The sequence below is a fragment of the Notamacropus eugenii genome, chromosome 1 (assembly GCF_028372415.1).
Source record: "Notamacropus eugenii isolate mMacEug1 chromosome 1, mMacEug1.pri_v2, whole genome shotgun sequence".
Lineage (NCBI taxonomy): Eukaryota > Metazoa > Chordata > Mammalia > Diprotodontia > Macropodidae > Notamacropus > Notamacropus eugenii.
Genome location: NC_092872.1, coordinates 562,177,617 through 562,197,342, shown reverse-complemented (window position 1 = coordinate 562,197,342; position 19,726 = coordinate 562,177,617). Strand labels below are relative to the sequence as shown.

The following is a 19,726-nucleotide window of genomic DNA, read 5'->3' as shown; positions in this document are numbered from 1 at the left end:
ATTTTGCAAGATTGTTGGCATGATTAAAAGAGGTAATATTTGTAAAAGATGTTTTTGTGAAACATAATTATGTGCTATGTGAATGCTTATTCCTTTTATTCTGACCTTTTCCTTCATCTGAGGGCAAAATTAGCAAAATTAGCAGAAGCTTGTAATCAGGATTAACCTCAGGATTGCAAATTTTTCACCATGGAAATTTTCAAAGATTGTTTAACCAAAACAGAGTTTGAGAACAATGCCTATGGAGGGAGACTGATGTAACTTCTGTTGCTTGAAGTATCACAGTGAATTACAGAATGAAAGGAGACCCAAGGAAGTCATATGACCCAATCGCCTACTTTTTGGTCACTGATTAGATTTTTAGCTTCATTTTCCAGAATTGAGACTCTATAATCCCACTGATGAATCTAACCTAATATTTTCTGTCTCACCTATATGCAATTGACAAATTATTTGCATTGGTAATAGAGCTAATGATTTAATAGATCAGGGGCACCAAAATCGTGTGATTTTGGAGCAGTATACCCTGGAAATCATTTGGTCTAACATTCATTCTATAGATATGGAAACTGGGACCTATAGATGAGGCAATAATTATAGCCCCAATGGTGACTAAGAATGTGCCAGCGTAATTCTGAATGGCAAAATATAACAGACTCTCCATACAGAAGGCAGAAGAAAAACATTTATCCAGACACCAGACCTCTCTGTCTATCATAGTAATCAAGAAATCTATACTCAACAACAATGCAGAGGGCAACACCATCCCCAAGCCTTCCCCCTGCTAGGGCCTTCCCACAAACCAGCTCCCTTAAACAAATCACCAACAGGCTCTCCCACTCATGCTAGTCACTGCCTTTCCCAGCTCTGACTGCTGTCTGTTCTACTTCCTCTCAGCTCTGCTCTATCTCAGCATCTTCCTGTTCCCCCTTCCTGCTCCACCCCTTCCTATTCCATGTGACTTAGACTCATATGATTCAGATTTCCATGTAACTTAGGCAGGTCACATGAGCCTATTAGTGGATGGGAAACATCTTCCCATGAAGGAGCAAAATTACATTAACAATAACCAAAAATGCATTATCAACACAATAGAAAGGAAGTAGCTTACGGTTAAACAACTAGTTGGTAGTAGAACCATGACTTAAACCCATATCTTCTAGTGTCCAATGTACTATCCTTTCTATCATAAATATATTCAATAATCTTTGTATGTTAATGTTTCTCTGTAAACATATTTGTTTTTTAAATATAAGTTGAAGCCAGAGTTGAGTTAACAAAGAGGTGATGTACTTTGTCCTGGTTAGATCACATCTATGTGATGATATGTATGTGATATGTTCAGCTCTAGGTAACACATTCAGAAAGCTTCTATCTCTGATAGATCTCTTCTTGAAAATTTCTAATATTGTTTTTCAGAAAATAGTCTAAAAGTTCTCAATAAACAAACTCCTATAAATTATCTTTGTGTTTGTGAGCATGTGTCTGTGTCTGTGTTCTATGCATAGTTTCTTAGTTCACCTTTTGAACTGATTTGATAGACTCTCAGCGAATAAAGTTTCAGTGTTTCAAGTATCTGTGACCTAATAAATGTGGCTATTCCTTTTAGTTATCCATATTGCGGGCCATCCATGCTTTCTTAACCTTTGCTATTTTTTTGTCCTTATCTGAATGAATGACTAAGAATTTAGTAAGCATTTAATTTATTATTAATTATTTATTAAGATTTATTAATATGACAAAGACTGATACCATTCTGAAAATATGCAATGGATGATCACTATCCCTTCCTCTCTCTGCTTTCCCCTCTCTCCCTCTCACTGCCCCTCCTCCTTCTGTCTGTATCTCTGTCTCTGAGTGTCTCTCTTTCTCTATGTATTTGTCTGTCTTTTTTTCTTTCTCTCTCCCCCTCTCTCTTTTTTTTGGTAAATTGGGGTTTTCATTGTATTGTTAATTATAATTGATTTCTCTTTTCCATTCTTCCTACATAACCAGCTCATTTTCTGTTCATACAAATCTTCAATAGCATTTATGTCACTTTTCAAATTCAAGGAATATTTTGCCTAAAATAGGAAGACAGCAAACTGAATGTTTTCATCAAAAAAAATCTCTAAAATATTTAAACTGAAATTATTGCTTATATTTCTCTTTTGAATATGTAAAAATGCAGTGCTAAAAAAGTGCTAATAAAATGAAAATGTGTCAAATTTTTAGACTGTAAAATATTCTTTAATTTGACCACTGTTAAAATATTTCAGATTGACAACTTTCTCCAATTACTTTTGAACTTTAGCGCTATTCATTGAACTTTTCCTAGAGTAACAGCTCATTGGAGAGGAAGCAACAACAATAGAAGAAAAAATCCACTACTACCACCACGAGATGATAAGGAATAAACCTAGATAAATATCTACAAATGTGACACTTTTAGAGAATATACAGGAAGGTTGTTTTTGCAAGGCTTAGTCTATTTTTTTATTTTTTCCATTAAGGTGTATCTTTACACCTTTTTTATTTGGCTACTGAATAACTTCAGTAGCTTTGTCTGATAGGTCATTTCACATTTATTTGTAATGCTATATGTGTGTGTTTTAATATTTCTGTTCATGATGAGGTTTTAAATAGATTTCTGTCTCTAAACCGATTTTATCCTCAAGTGAAAGTGAAAATGGTGGTATGATACAAGCAGATGGCATTATTATTGTAAGAAGAGTACAATTTGTCATTCTCTGCTATATACTCAAATGGGGATGTATGATTTCTTATTCTTTTGGCCATGAGTTACTTTAAAAGAAAATTGCACCTAGAAATGAAGTCTAAAGATGCTTTAAAAATATATCTTAATATTGGTTCATTTAAAACAAAAGCACTGTGACAAAAGTGACTCATAGAAATTTCACACTGACTAAAATAATTATTTTCAGCCATTTGGGAAAGCTCTCTCTTTCTTGAACTGACCAGATGTAAGACAAATACAGATATCTAGCTTTTAGCACATGGAGACAAAGTATACCATCTCAGTGTCAAAGGCTCTACCCACTTTCTGGCATCCAAAAATTATGCAGGAGCCTTAGGGGAGAGTCAATACATACTAATTTTTATTGAAATTTTTAAGTAAAATCCCAATGAGATTTTCACATGGATTAAAAACTATAAATACTAAAATGGTCTCTAGTTAAAAGTATTAACTTGGGTATTAAAAACTGATGTCTTCTTAATCTTCAAAATAATTCATTAAAATTTAAATACTTGAATTGGCTTGTTCCTGTTACTGTGAATTATCCATTTCATTGCTCTCCCCATCCCTGCCTTAACATAGAACATAGCCACATACACATTATCTCATATAGGCCTCACTATCCCATATAACATTCAATTCAGTGAAAAAACTTCATATTATGATAGTTGACTTCTAGTATTGGAAAGGCTATCATATGAAAAGGTATTAGACTTATTCTACTTAGAGAGAAAAACTAAATCTGTAGTGTAGAAATTATAAGAAGGAAGACTTTTGATCAATAAAAAGACAAACTTAAAACAATTGGAATATATCTAAAAATAAAACAGGCTTGCTTTGGGGATAATGATTTTCAGTAACTACAGGCTTTCAAATAGAAGCTGTATGGTACGTTTGGTAACTTAATCAAAAAAACATTTATTAAGTGCCCACTATATGCTAGGTACTGGTGACATGATTTTTCATTGGATTAAATTTAGATATTATGAACTATAATATCTTTTCCAAGCTGATACTTCTGTGGTTCTATAATTCTATGGCAAGTAGAAATCCTTACATAAAAACTAATTTGGTCATAACTGTTCATCAATACAACCATTGGTATTTATGCTTATACATAAGAATTGTTTTGAAAAATAATACCTACACTTCAATGAATCTGTGATCTCACTGATGTGGTGTAGCTCCAATTTGATATTCACAGCACCCATGGTGGCCATGAATATCCCGACACAATTCTGAGTTGCAAAATACAACAAGCTCTCCACGTGGAAGACAGAACTGAAACATTTATTCAGACACCAGAAAACCAATCCATCATAGTAACAAAAATCTATATACAATAGTAATGCAGAAAACAACACCATCCCCTGCTAGACTTCCCACAAACCAACTCCATTGGACAAATCACAAACAGGCTCCCCTTAAACAAAAATCACACACTGTCTCCCTTAAACAAAATGCCCTTCTCACACTCATAGTCAGCTGTGAATTTGTCTGTATCCTTCAGTTCTGGATATTCTCTCACTAATTTTCTTTCAGCTCTGCTCTAGCTCTACCTCTTCCTGTTCCACCATTCCTGTTCCACCCATTCAGCAAACTCCTTCCACCACAGACTCCATGTGACTCCAACTTCCTTGTGACCCAGGCAGGTCATATGGGCCTATTAATGGATGGGAAAGATCTTCCCATTAGGAAGCAAAGTAACAATAAGCAAAAATACATTATTAATACATGTGGTACTTCCTCCAATGTATTGACCATAGTTGAGCCACAGTCTCAACCAATTTTTTTCAGTTCCTAATTATATCCTTCCATAAATCCCAACGCTGATGTCCACCTAGTCCACAGATAGATAGACTTTTTTCTTAATTTTTTTTATTATTCAGTGGAACAAATGAGATAATACTTCAAAGCATTTATACAATGCATAGAACCTAGTAGATAACTTAATAAATGCTTGTTCCTTCCTCTTCCAACAGTGCAACATTTGGATTGGCCATCTTTTATCCTTTGCTTTCCTTATATAGCTTTTCAGCTTTCCTTTCTGAACATCCACTTCTAAGATAATGTCCCTTCCATCTCACACCAAGGTCCTTCTCTATTGCCTCCCTTTGGTGTGAATGGGACTCTGGACCCTCAAAGGCACTGTAAGCAGGACAGAAACTCTAGCAAGCTATTGCTAAAAGTAAAGTTGTAAAGAAGTAAGCTACTGTAGCAGTGAGGTTAGGGGTGGGAAGAGTGATGGATTATTATGTCTATTGTCTCAAGACTGACCTAGTTATATTCCTGGAGGATCAGATCAAGTTGGCTGAGTGGTTATTAGTTTTGTTGGTCACAGCAACTCTCAAAGACTATTGATTAAGTTAGAAAAAAGTTATTACCTGCATTGGGAGAGGAAATAACCTTACCAACAAGCTTTCAGATACTTCAAATATCTCTTTAGGCTATTTCTTGCATGCAAATAATAAGTTGCTTAAATGGTTGTTTCCATTGAATTACTCCCAATGTTGAGAGCTTTACCCATTTGAAAATGACACCATTAATGGCATAAAGCCCTGTGCAGTTATGGCACCTTCTCAGAGAGATCTATTGATAATTAAAAGAATTTGAACAAAACATTCTGCAAAGGAAAATGATAGTTGGTGAAGAAATACAATTGCCTAGACTATGACATATGGTCAAATGGACAATCTAATAAGTTCACCAGAATATATTACATAATACACACGTTTGTTTATGGATAGATAGCTTGATGGATAGAGAGAGAGAGAGAGAGAGAGAGAGAGAGAGAGAGAGAGAGAGAGAGAGAGAGAGAGATAGGTATGGAGGTGAAGTCAAGATGGTAGAGTAAGAGGAAACAGGACAGCATAGCCTCTCACTAAACTTTATCCAAAATGTTCTAGAAAACACAACAGGCAACATTCTTTTTGGGAAAGACAAGAAAATCATAAGAAGTCATTTTTTTCCAGCCTAGATTCTTTAGGAACACAGAGAAATCAGCAGATTCTGGAGACAGGGTCTGAATGAATAGGAAAAAAACAACAGGATATACCTCATAGGAAAAACAGCTAAACTGGAAAATGGATGGGAAAGATGATGTAAGACTCCTTGGACTACTTGAAAGCCATGAATTAAAAAAAAAAAATAAAAACTAGATGTCATATTTCAAGAAACCTTAAAAGAAAACTCTCCAAATCTCTTAGAACCAGAAGACAAAGTGGAATTTGAAGTTATTCACTCATCACCTCCTGAAGGAAAATAGGTTTCCAATAAAGGATAATTACCCCCAGCAGATCTTAGAAGACTCCTACAGGGGAAAAAAAAAGATCTTCAAAGAAATAGACGACTTCCAAGAATTCCTAATGAAAAGACGAGAGCTTATTGGAAACCTTGAAATAGAAACACAGGAGTCAAGTATAAAAATGTAAACAAGAGTGAACAATCAAAAGGGATTAAATAAGGATAAATTGTTTGCATTCTACTCTGGGGAGATGGTACCTATAACCCTCAAAACTCTATCATCATCAAGGATCGTAGAAGGAGTCTAGATACATAGCCTGGAAGTGATTTGTTATGTTTTGATGATCTCAAAGGAAAAATGGAAAGGGTAGGGAAGAGGGACATCCTGAATGAAGGAGAAAAGAAAAGGAAGGATGGTGAAAGTTATGTCACATAAATGAGGTACACAAAGGAGAAGTTGTACAATAAGGAGAAGGCAATAGACTGGTTGGAGTGGGTGACACTTGAATTTCACTTTCATCTAATCTGGTAAAAGAGGAAACCAAGCATATTGACACATACAGTAAGGTACAGAAATATATCTCACCCAACATGGAAAGAGGAGGGAAAGTGGATAAGAGAAAGAGAAGGGAAATAGGAGTGCAGATTAGAGGAGAAGCAAAACAAACTCTTAAAGAGGGTATATAGTCAGTCACTGAGAATGTACAATGACTTGAATACAGAATTATATAAGGAGAAAAAAGTGGGCTAGATTGGAATGTAAATTCATAAATGTGATCAAACTACCAGAGAAGAATAAAGCAAAGAAAGAGGACTATAGATAAATATTGTTAGAGAAGATGGAAAAAATTTAAATAAAATTATTACCAAAAGAGTATAGAAATATCTAGGAAAAAAACAAACAAATCTCATCAATATGAACACGTTGGATTTATACTAAGGATGCAAAGATGGTTAAATATTACAAAAACTGTATAATCCAATACATTAAAAAAAAACAAACCAATGACACATGATTATATCAATAGATGGAGAAAAGACCTTTGGAAACACAATACACATTTGTGCTAAAAATGAAAACTTGTAAAAGGCACTGAATACTTTTTGCATTTTAATATTTTTATTCTGAACTTGAATGTCAAAAAAAGAAGGCATTTCCATACACAAAACAGAACAGAAAAAACATGATTATATTTAAAACTGCTCATCTGTTATATACAACTTACTTTTTTTTAAATAGCATATAGTAAATTCAACATATTACTTTAAGAGATGTCATACTTGTCATTTTATTCTGAACTTCACTCTGTTATCTGCATTTAAAAATACTTCAATAACCCTTTTCATTCTTTTGTTTTGTTGGCAACACTATCACTGATTTTCATTTCCTACCAATTTCCCACCCCCTGCCATTGCAAATGCAAAACAAACAAAAACCAAGCCCACATTCCTTGTAACAAATAACCGTAATCATGCAAAATAGCTCAATAGGTTTGTCATGTTCAAATGCTTCATTCTGCAATTGAAATCTGCCGCACTTCCCATGGAGGCGAGTAGTGTTCTTCATCACCATTAGACCTTTGCAGTCATGGTCTGTTACAGATTGCATTGATCAGAGTTCAAAAATTTTCAAAGTTGTCTTTTTTTTTACAATGTTGTTCCTGTTAAATTTTTTTCCTAATTCTTCTTACTTCACTCAGCATCAGTCCATACATATTATCTCTGAAAACGATGTAAGCTTCTTGGGAATAAGACTTTTCTTTTTCTTTTCCTCTCTGTCTCTGTCTGTCTCTGTTTCTCTCTCTCTCTCTCTCTCTCTCTCTCTCTCTCTCTCTCTCTCTCTCTCTCTCTCTCTCTCTCTCTCTGTGTCTCTCTCTCTGTCTCTTTCTCTCTCTGTTTTTCTTTTATCTCCAGTATTTAACTCAGTGCCTGCACATGGTCGTGCTTTATAAATCTTTACCAAATGATTGATGTTATTTGAAATAGTTCTAGAAATTGGAATCTGACAAAAAAAAAAGAATTAAGATTATAAATATTTTCAAAAAGAGGCCTACTCATCCTAATTTACAGATGATTTTTTCCTTTGCTTAGCTTCAGAGAATTAGCTAAAAAAATCAAATAATGATTTCAGGTAAGTGGCCATATATAAACATTTTTTAAAAAAATTCATCAACACATATGTGCGTTTGTGTGCAATATTGATGATTTTATAAATAGTGTTTACTTATAGATATATAATAAAGCTCTTTCCATAGAAAATTATAGAAAAAATAATAAAGTCCATTCTAAATAACTACAATATTCCTAAAATAACTGGGAATCAGCATATCAACCCATATTCAAGTTTTAAATATAATTATAAAATTCTGCATAAAGGAAGATAAATAATTGGAGGGATAATATATTGCTCATGGTTGAGTTATAGTGATATAAAAAAAGGAAAGGAGACAAAAGTCTAGAATATCAAAAGAAATAGTGAAAAGAAAGATTAGTGAAGGGAGCAACAGAGAAGAAAGTCAGTGTTAACAATGAGCATTTTAATATATCCAATTTTCTGCTTCTTCATAGTGTAGTAAAGACTGTATGTTTAATTTTGAAGAGAGAGAGATGTTGTCCCACTGAGTTTCAGCTTGGCAAAGAACAGGTAGACTGACCTTAGAGAAAGAACTTTCTGATAGTTTAGTAATTCATATGTTACTGCTGTCTCTGGCCTAGCACAGTGCCCTAAGTGTATTTGTTAGTAGGTGCTAACGTGACTTCCTTTGACCAATACTACAATTGTCCTGCCAATAATTCCTTCCAATCACTGTCCACACGCACACGTCCACTCCAGTATTGGTGAACTTACACTATTATAGCATTATGGCCTATTATAGCACTAACCAGTTCTTTTTATGATTGAATTCCTTCCTTTCCAATATATTATCACAAACCTAAATAAAATGCATGGTGTCTAGAAACAGAAAAGACTAAAAATAAAGAAGTCTTTACTTTCATTCTAGTATAACTAGTTGTTTGTGACTATGGACAAGTCACAACTTCTATGAGGGTTAATTTCTTTAACTGTAAAATGGGCATAAAAATGTCAGTATGGTGATGTTTGTTAAAAATAAAAAAGTGAACTTTCATAACTGAAAAATGACATAGTACCACATAATATAGTAACTCGTAACAATAAAATATTTCCAATAGTAATTGAAATAAGAATAGTTATTTTTTGTAAAATAAAATTATATAAATTTCAAAAAAAAACTAAAGAAAATGTGTCAAAAACTACATCTTTACCGAGTATCAAATCATTAGGTTTTTTAGTTTTGTGTGAATATATCAAGAATTAATATTTAAAATATATCATTTCAAATCATTTGTCTTATGTTTGGAATTTTTGTTTCATTTTGGTTTTGTTTAAAACTGAGTTGGCAAATAGAGTTTCCTCTCTGTGGGAAATGATGTGCTGCCTTTTCAGCTATTATTGCTAGTTATTGCATATCTATCTAAAGGTTTTTAAAGTTTTGTATTCTATAAACAAAACGTTGCTAATACTAGAAGGTCAGAACTCTGGTACAAGTAGGAAATTATTACAATTGAATGTTGTACCCTTTATAAAAATTATTTAAATAACTGTGTCACTGTGTACATTTTTCTGTTATTTTCCTTTTTTAAATAATTAATTTATTTTCTCAGCTTTCACTTTCACAAAATTTTTAATTTCAAATTATCTTCCCATCTCCCCAATCCCCCAACTCCAGGGTAACGTATTCTGATTACTCTTTCCTCCAATCTGCCCTTCCTTCCGTCAACCCCACCCCTTGTCCCCTTCCCTTCCATTTTCCTATAGGGCAAGATAAATTTCTATACTCCATTGCCTATATATCTTATTTCCTCATTGCATGTAAAAACAACTTTTAACATTCATTTTTAAAGCTTTGAGTTCCACATTCTCTCCCTTCACCCCTTCCCATCCACCATCATTGAGAAGGCAAACAATTCAATATACGTTATGCATGTGTGGCCATGCAAAACACTTCCATAACAGTAATATTTGTGAAGGACGAACTATATTTTCCTCTGTCCTGTTCTGCCCTTCATTTATTCTATTCTCTCCTTTGACCCGTCCCTTTACCAAAATGTTTGCTTCTGATCGCCACTTCCCTCAATCTGCCATCCCTTCTATTATCCCTCCCTCTTTTCCCTGTCCTCCCTACTTTCCTGTAGCATAAGATAAACTTGCATATACAACTGAGTGTGTATGTTATTCCCTCCTGAAGCCAAATCTGATGAAAAGAAGGCTCACTTATTCCCTCTCATCTTCTCCTTCTTCCCCTCTATCGTAAAGATGTGAGATAATTTACTACATTTTACCTCTCCCTTTCTCTTTCTCCTAGTACATTCTTCTGAACACTTAATTTTTTTTTTTTTTTAGTCATCATCCCTTCATATTCAGGTGACCCTGTGCCATCTCTTTCTCACTCTCTCTCTGTTTCTCTCTCTCTCTGTTTCTCTCTCTCTCTCTGTGTCTCTCTCTCTCTCTCTCTCTCTCTCTCTCTCTCTCTCTCTCTGTTTCTCTCTCTCTCTCTCTCTGTTTCTCTCTCTCTCTAGATATATATATGTACATATACATATATTCATATACTATATAGGCATATATGCATATGTACACACATACACATATATTCCCTCCAGCTATTCTAATACTGAGAAAGGTCTCATGAGTTACAAATATCATCTTTCCATGTATGAATGTAAACAGTTCAATTGTAATAAGTGCCTTATGATTGCTCTTTTCAGCCCCCTAAGGCCTGCTGCAGCTCTGTCCAGGTGGCCATGCCAAACTGTGCTCTGCTCTCAGTCTGGTGTAATAGACCCTTCCTGTCAATCTTGCAGATAGTGTTGGGCTGGAATTTATTTCAGTCTTTCATTTTGTGGCCTCTGCTGCTCTAGAATTTGTGTAGAGTAATTTTCTACCAGTTTTTTGAAGGATTTAGGGGGAGAGCTCTAGCAGGTCCTTGCTTCTACTCCCCCATCCTGACTCTACCTGTTATTTTCTTAAGACTAAATGCACACTTTTCTTTGATAATTAATTTAGGGGTAAGTGTTATATTTTTTGCAGGGAAGAAATCATAGACCATTGATAAATGTGCTAACTTGGATTAAGGAAAAGTTTGAACCCAAAGTTTCTTAAAACAATTTCTCATTACAATATGTATCTTTCCAATATTTTATTTTCCATTATATTTATCCAGAATACTATATATCATAATGCAATTTCTATGAATGCATAAAAGTTTGACACTACATTATAGCCCTAAGGGTCTCTTCTATTTTACCGACAAAGCCCTTAAAGGGTAAGCCTAAGTAAGACCAATTCACATGGAATGCAGAAATGCATTGTTAAGTCTTTGAGATGAAATGATCAATTCTCTCTTACTAAAGCTCTTCAGAAAAATGAATGTATGACCATATATCAGTCATTTAACATGGAGCCTTTGTGTTCAACTTTAAGTTTGACTATACAGCCTTTGAGGTCACTTCTTATGATTTTGTTTAGGTCCCCTATCCTAATCAAAGCCTTTTCTAATCTCTTCTTCCTTTCCCTCAATTATTAGCACACTTCTTATTTATTTATTTATTTATTTATATTTAGTTTTCAGCATTCATCTCCACGACATTTTTTAGTTCTAAGTATTCTCCCCATCTCTCCCCTCCCCCCACCCCAAGACACCGTGCATTCTGAATGCCCATTCCCCCAATCTGCCCTCCCTTCTGTCACATACCTCTGTTCCCTTATCACAATCTTCTGTCTTTTCTTGTAGGACAAGATAGATTTCTATACCCCATTACCTATATTTCTTATTTCCCAGTTGCATGTAAAAACAATTTTTAATATTTGTTTTTTAAAACTTTGAGTTCCAACTTCTCTCCCTTCCTCCCTCCCTCCCCATTCCCACTGAGAAGGCAAGCAATTCAATATAGATTATACATGTGTAGTTATGCAAAAACCTTTCATAAAAGCCATATTGTGAAACACTATTTCCCTCCATCCTATCCTGCCCCCCATTAATTCTACTCTCTCTTTTGACCTTGTCCCTCCCCAAAAGTGTTTACTTCTAATTACTTCTTCCTCCCATTTACCCACCCTTCTATCATTCCCCACACCCCACTTATCCCCTTCTCCCCTACTTTCCTATAGTGTAAGATAGATTTTCATACCAAATTGAGTATGCATGTCATTCCCTCCTTGAGCCAAATGTAATGAGTAAGCTTCACTTTTTCCCTCTAAACTCCCTTTTTCCATTGAAAAAGCTTTTTCTTGCCTCTTTTATGAGCCATAATTTGCCTCATTCCATTTCTCCCTTTCTCCTCCCAATTTATTCCTCTTTCACCCCTTAATTTTATTTTTTTAGATGTCCCTTCCTATTCAACTCACCCTGTACCTTCTGTCTATGTGTGTGTGTGTGTGTGTGTGTGTGTGTATGTATGTATGTGTGTGTATAATCCCTCCAACTAATCAAATACTGAGAAAAGTTTCAAGAGTTAAAAATATTATCTTTACATGTAGGAATGTAAAAGTTCAGCTTTAGTTGATTTCTCTTTCCTGTTTACCTGTTCATACTTCTATTAATTCTTGTGTTTGAAAGTCAAATTTTCTATTCAGCTCTGGTCTTTTCATCCAAAATGCTTGAAAGTTCTCTATTTCATTGAATAACCATTTTTTTCTCCTGAAGTATTATACTCATTTTTGCTAGATAGGTTATTCTTGGTTTTAATCCTGGTTCTTTTGACTTCTGGAATATGATATTCTAAGACCTTCCGTCCATTAATGTAGAACCTGCTAGATCTTGTGTTATCTTGATTGTGTTTCCACAATACTTGAACTGTTTCATTCTGGCTGTTCACAATATTTTCTCCTTAACCTAGGAACTCTGGAATTTGGTTACAATATTCCTAGGAGTTTTTCTTTTGAGATCTCTTTCAGGAGGTCATTGGTGAATTCTTTAGAGATTAATTTTACTCTCTGGTTCTAGAATATCAGGGCAGTTTTCCTTGATAATTTCATGAAAGATAATGTCTAGGCTCTTTTTTTGATTATGGCTTTCTGGTTGCCCCATAATTTTTAAATTGTCTCTCCTGGATCTATTTCCCAAGTCATTTGTTTTTCCAGTGAGATATTTCACACTCTTCAATTTTTTCATTCTTTTGGTTTTGTTTTGTAATTTCTTGGTTTCTCATAATGTCATTAGCTTCCATCTGCTCCATTCTAGTTTTTAAAGAACTATTTTCTTCAATAAGCTTTTGAACCTCCTTTTCCATTTGGCAAATTCTGCTTTTTAAAGCATTCTTCTCCTCATTGGCAAAAGGAACTCTTTTGCTGATTGACTTGTTCTATTTTTAAAGGTATTATTTTTTCAGTCTACTTTAGCAAGCTGTTGACTTGCTTTTCATGATTTTCTTGCATCATTCTCATTTCTCTTCCCAATTTTTCCTCCACCTCTCTTACTTGATTTTCAAAATTCTTTTTGAGCTCTTCCATGGCCTGAGACCATTGCATATTTATTTTGGAGGTTTTGCATGTAGAAACCTTGACTTTTATGTCTTCCTCTGATGGTATGTGTTGTTCTACCTCATCTGAAAGAATGGAAGAAAATACCTGTTCACCAAAAAAGTAACCTTCTCTAGTCTTATTTTTTTCCCTTTTTTGGGCATTTCCCCAGCCTGTTACTTGACTTTTGAGTCCTTTGTCAGGTGGAGGGTTTACTTTAGGGACATGTAAGTTCTCAGCTCCTCCAACGTGGCACAATCAATGTAGAGGGGTTTGTGCCTCCCCTGGCCTGTGCTCTGGTCTGGGAGCAACCATGAGCACTCTTTTCTTCCCAGGATCTGTGAATAGAATTCCCTCTCCAGAGCCTCCACCAGCTCCACCAGGCCAGATCTCCTCCTTACCTCAGGACTGCCACTCAGGGCTGAGACCCAGATCAGTGGCTCAATTCCCCCAGGGTATTTAGGCTGAGGGCTCTAAAAATGGATGCTGTTGCTGCCTCTACCTGGAGCCAGAGCTTGGGGAAGACCCTGCTCCATTCTCACCCAGGTTAAAGAGCTTTCTCACTGACCTTTGAAACTGCCTTTGGTGTTTGTGGGTTGAATAAGCTAGGAACCACAGCTGCTGCCTTGGATCCCTAGCCCCAGCCTTCTCCAGTCCTATCCATGCCACACTGGCAGCCAAGCCTGCACTGTGCTCTGCTCCGAGCCTGGTGTGCTAGACCTTTCTTGTTGACCTTCCAGGCTGTCTTGGGCTGAAAATCTCTTTCACTCTGTCATTTTGTGGCTTCTGCTGCTGTAGAATTTGTTTTGGGTCATTTTTACAAGTATTTTATGGTGTATGGGGGGAGAGCTAGAGCAGGTGCATCTTTCTACTTTGCCATCTTGGCTCCATCCACCACTCTTCTTCTTAGTATTGTGTTGATGCTGTGATTCATTCACATCAGTCATGTCAGTCTTGTCTGAATCTTTGTGATCCCATTTAGGGGTTTTCTTGGCAAAGATACTGGAGTGATTTCCCATTTCCTTCTCTTGCTCATTTGACAGATAAGGAACTGAGGTAGACTGGGTTAAGTGACTTGCCCAGGATCACATAGCTAGTAAGTGTTTGAGGCCAGATTTGAACTCAGGAAAGTAAGTCTTCCTGACTGCAGACTGGGCACTCTATGCACCATACCACCTATCTGCCTATTTAATATATACTTTGTATTTATTTGTATGCATGTTGAATCTCCCCACCATTTCCTTCATCCATGATCCTGTAGTAAAACTGAAATTAAAACAAAATTAGGAATCTTTTGATGAGGAAAGATTGCACTGATATGGGAAAAATATTTTAATTTAATTTATGTTTTACATTTATTAAGCAAATATCATATATATACATATGTGTATAAAGGTACAGAGAAAATATAAAGGGATACACATGAATAAAAATAGTTTCACAAGTATAAGATTGGAAGAGATATTTACACGTAATTGGTTCTGAAAAAAAAAGTTGAGGAGATGGGTTAAATATCAATTTGCTATATACGTACACATATATTCACACACACACATACTCAAAAAACATATACAAAATAAATATGAGATAATTTACCCAAGGGTGGTTGCAGGGTGAAAGCATTATCATCTGGTTGGGATCAGGAAAGGCCTCATTGTATTGATAAGGTGTTCAGGCCTCACCTTGACCACAATAGGAGAGTGGCTTCCTTCGAGTGGGGTATTGGCATTGTATCCAAGACTCCTGTTCCTACCTCTGGTCAGTAGATATGGATGTAAGGGATACAATAGGAGGGAAATTTCCTCCCATTGAGGCACAATATTCAAGTCCTTAGCCCTCATTCTTTTCTGTGAAGGCAGAAAGTCCGTCTCATTTAGGTTAGCCTGACAAGGGTCCTAATCTTGGTCCTGGCCTTTGACTTAAGGATCTAGACAGAAAGGAAGAGTTTCCTATCACTGGGGCATAGGGTTCAAACTAACCCCTTGCCCTATCTGGTTAAGGTATCAAGTTCTCCCCATGCTGGCATGACTGTCAAAAGTTCTCATCCCACTCTCAGTCAATGATTCATGAATTAAGAGAGAAGGAATTCCCTAGTACTGAAGCATGAATTCAGTGACACATCCCTTTCTTTCTCTGGCAAAAGTGGAGGATGGTGATAAGTCTACTTTTCCCACCCTCTCTATTCAGTTATAACTTCCAAAAAACTTAGTTCAGCTTTATTCAGCAACTCGTACACTAAGAGGAAGTACCAATGTGCTAAGCTTAGCTTATTACCATCAAACTGGTTCAGTTTGATGCTGACAGGAACAGCTCCAGCAGTCATTACCAGGGACTTTATTAGTGTTGTATTGACATCTGACATTGCTAGAAGTTGATAGTAGATATCAACAAAGAGGTTCAGGAATTAAAACCTTTAAGAAGAAATGGGAAGGGGAGAGAGGCGGAAGAAGGAAGAGAGTGGGGGAAAGGTTCTACTTAACAAACAAGATAATACCTATGGGAAGGAAGAACTGATCTCTGGCCATCAGATGAACATAAAATACAACTATGCTGTCAAACAGCTGGCAATGATTACTCTACTGATAATGGATTTGAATGGAATTTTTATAGGAATGTTCAAGAACATTTCCCAGAGTATCTGTATGGTGGCATGACCTATTTAGGATAATCAAAAATGTTTTCAATGTTTAGACCTTGGGTATCTCAAGTAGTTGAACTCATCTCCCAAGTGAAGACCCACCTAGTTGTTGACCTTGGTCATCTCAACAATGATGTCTCTATGTCAAGAAACAAGGTAGGAGATGGTCTTTTTGTTCAGAATACCAAATTAAAACTGCATCACAAGTCAGAGTTACAGCATGGACCTCAGGTCATAAAACAGAGTCTAAGAAAAATTAAAGGATCACAGAGCAGTGAATACTTATACTACATTCATCTGGAAAGGGATATAAAACTTGATGATTGATATTTACCAAAAGTGCTTATCACCATCATGAAGGTCCAGTTATTGAACATGTATCAAAGGATTCTCTATTGAGAATGAAGTCTTCCTGATGTTCCAATTTTCAGAGAATATTTTGCTGGTGGCATCAAGATCCATGATCTTTCAGAGCTTTCTGAATGAGACTCATAGCCATTCCAAAGAATTTAAAAAGTAATTGTTTTAGGAAAATCTTTCAATGATTGAACTTCTCCCTGAAACAGAGACCTAACTTTTTAATAACATTATTTTTCTATTAATAATGTATGACTGCAAGTAATAAAATATTCTAATCTTTGAAGGATTGAAATTATATTTCACCCAAAAGGCAATAGATACAACATGGGCATGAACAGGTGCAAAACATTACAAGATATACAGTATGAGTGCTATAAATGACATAATCCAAGAAATGAGTGACCAGAATAAAAAGATACAATAGTCTTATATCAAGATAGAGGAATAACTGATGGATAACATACAACTTCCACTGGTACCCACACATAGTTAAGAAAATGAAAGCCTCAGTATATTGGATGAATCTTCTATGTTGAATGTATGAGAGTATATACTTGAAAGCTGAACAAAATATACTTGCCTGTATAGGTTACTATCTGCATTTTTGGAAACAATAGTCACATTACTGAGAACACAGACCCATTGGAGTATGATCTTTTCTGGTAAAATTCTTCCTATATAAGACATTATATACTTCCCTGCCACCCTCAGGAGGGGTGTCACTATAAATTACTTTGTAGATAAATGATAGATAGATAGACAGATAGATAGATAGATAGATAGATAGATAGATAGATAGGTAGATAGATGATAGATAGATAGATAGATAGATAGATAGATAGATAGATAGATACACACACACATACACACACACACACACACACACACATATATATATAATATATGCACATAGTACTTTTCTGTCATACAGTGATCCCCTTGAGATAAATCTCTTGTTTATCCCCTCTAATAAATGTTACTCTAAGGATCTGAGGTAAACAGAACTCTTTTCCTCCTTTAGTGAATGGCCCCAGATCATTATACTATTTGCGTTACTATATCTGCTTTTTGTAGTTCTATCTCTTTACTCACTAATATTTGTTTTATAATGTTGTTTCAGTAACTAATTCATAAAGTTTTCATACAGCCCATAACTTCCCTTTCTACTGTGCTGCTTCAAATCTCTCGATCAGGCAACTAGAACTAGTTTTACTCAAATTCTGTGTATAAGAAGAATAAATCAAACCCAGCATCTTAAGGGACTATTCTGAAAATGAAGTGCATAAAAGTTGTGCATGGACCTTATGAGACCTACTTTAACAGCTTGCCAGTTATTTTCTTTTTATTAATTTTTTTCATTGTTTTTACTTGAATGTTCTTAGCTGCCTTGGATTATAATGAAGCTGTATTATAAGTGATTTCCAGATAAGTAATAATAGTGATAATAATGATAGTAATAATGTCTAGCATTTATATAGCACTTTGAGATTTGCAAAGTGATTTAAATATGATAACTCATCTGATCCTTACAACAACCCTGTAAAATATGTCCTGTTATTATTTTCTCCTTTGTACAGATGAAGAAACAGAAACAGGGAAGGTAATTGGTTTGCCTTGGATTTTATAGATGGCAAATTAGAATTCAAACTCAGGTTTTTCTGATTCCAACTTCCACACTCTATCCTCTTGCACCACCTATCTGCCTAGACTAGGTAGAATTACCTTGGATAAATGAAGTGTTATATTGTGAAAGTGGTTCAGAATGTAAGGTCACATCACTGGCATGGTGAAAAAAACAAACAGAGAGAAAAAAATTGATGTGTATCAAAGCTCTAGGAACTAAGAGTATTATTTCTAAAGAGTTTTTAGGACAGCATGAATGAAGAATATAGTTTTTGAGTAGGTGCAAAATGTCGGCCTTGTTTACAATTTCTGTACTGTTACAATGACACATCTACTAATATTTCAAGCAAGTTTGGAACAATGCTAGTTTTGTGACGCTTTGTCAATATACCTGTTTAAAAGGGGGAAAAAGTTTTGTAACACACAAGAACTCTATGAGGCAATGAATCCCAGATCTGCTGTACAGGACTTGGGATACCTGCAGTTTTAAAATCATTTTGGTTAGAGTGGAAGCATGCTTAGATATCCTTTATTCCAGACTCTAAATACAGGTATTCTGACTGATTCTAAATCCCTAGTGCTTTCCACTATGTCATATTGCTCATCAGTGTATGTTATGATGTTCTCAAAAATTCCTTATCATCAAATTTAATTTTAATTTACTTTCATTTAAAAACTTATGTGTGACTTTGATATAATTGAAAGGAAGAAAAGACATTATGAAAAAGGGCATTCCAGAACTCCACAAAGTTTGAGAACCTTCAAATCATAGAATGTCAAAGCCAGAAGGAACCTGATATCTAATCCCCATCTTCATAACTTTGCCCACATTATAAAAGAGGAAACGAACTGAATTCCCTATCAATTTTACTTACTCAGGATCCCATGGTCCAAATTAAAGTCAGAGATGACTAACCATTATGTAAAACCTTCTCTCTAAATCTATGTTTCATTTTGAAGTATATTATATTTTCTTTCAGACCTAAGATTGTAATCGTTATCTATCGATTCTGAATGACTTACTTGTTAAATCCTTTCCTATATTTCAATTAAGTAAACATATTGTAGATATTAATTTTATTAGAATCTTGATGTGATTTCTGACAGTTGGTATAAATTATAAGGATCAAAGTGGACTGTGCTCTCTCTTGTAATTTTCTTGTAAAGAACTAAAAGTGGACAGCAGTTGAAACACCTAATTTACCTGGGTTTTGTACATCAGTTGTACTGAAGTCATGAAAAACTGGCAGCTACAGCCTACTATGTTTTGGTTCAGCTGGTGGCCTCATGCCACATTATTTCTACAAGTTATTAAGCTATTGGTGGTGTTAGTGTTTTATATTTTTTGGCTGATTTCAAAGGAACAAAGTTTTATTTTTTTCCCCTGGTTACCTCTCCATTCTCAAGAAGAGGTAGAATCTGTTGAAACAGACTGAAAAAAATAGTTAGGTATCTTACTGTGTAAGAAATGAAAATTCCTTTTCCTCGCTTTGAATTGTTTCTTTTATAAAATGAACTAGTTGGAATATAAGCCTGTACAAATACTAAGGTCTTTGATGCCTTTTTCATGTAACATTAACAACAG

General features: G+C 35.1%; 1 protein-coding gene across 4 annotated transcripts in view; it reads left to right on the top strand.

The window, feature by feature from the left end:
- Positions 1-19,726, top strand: part of SNTG2 (syntrophin gamma 2) — a 668,997-nt gene that overhangs the window by 382,348 nt on the left and 266,923 nt on the right. The window lies entirely within an intron of this gene.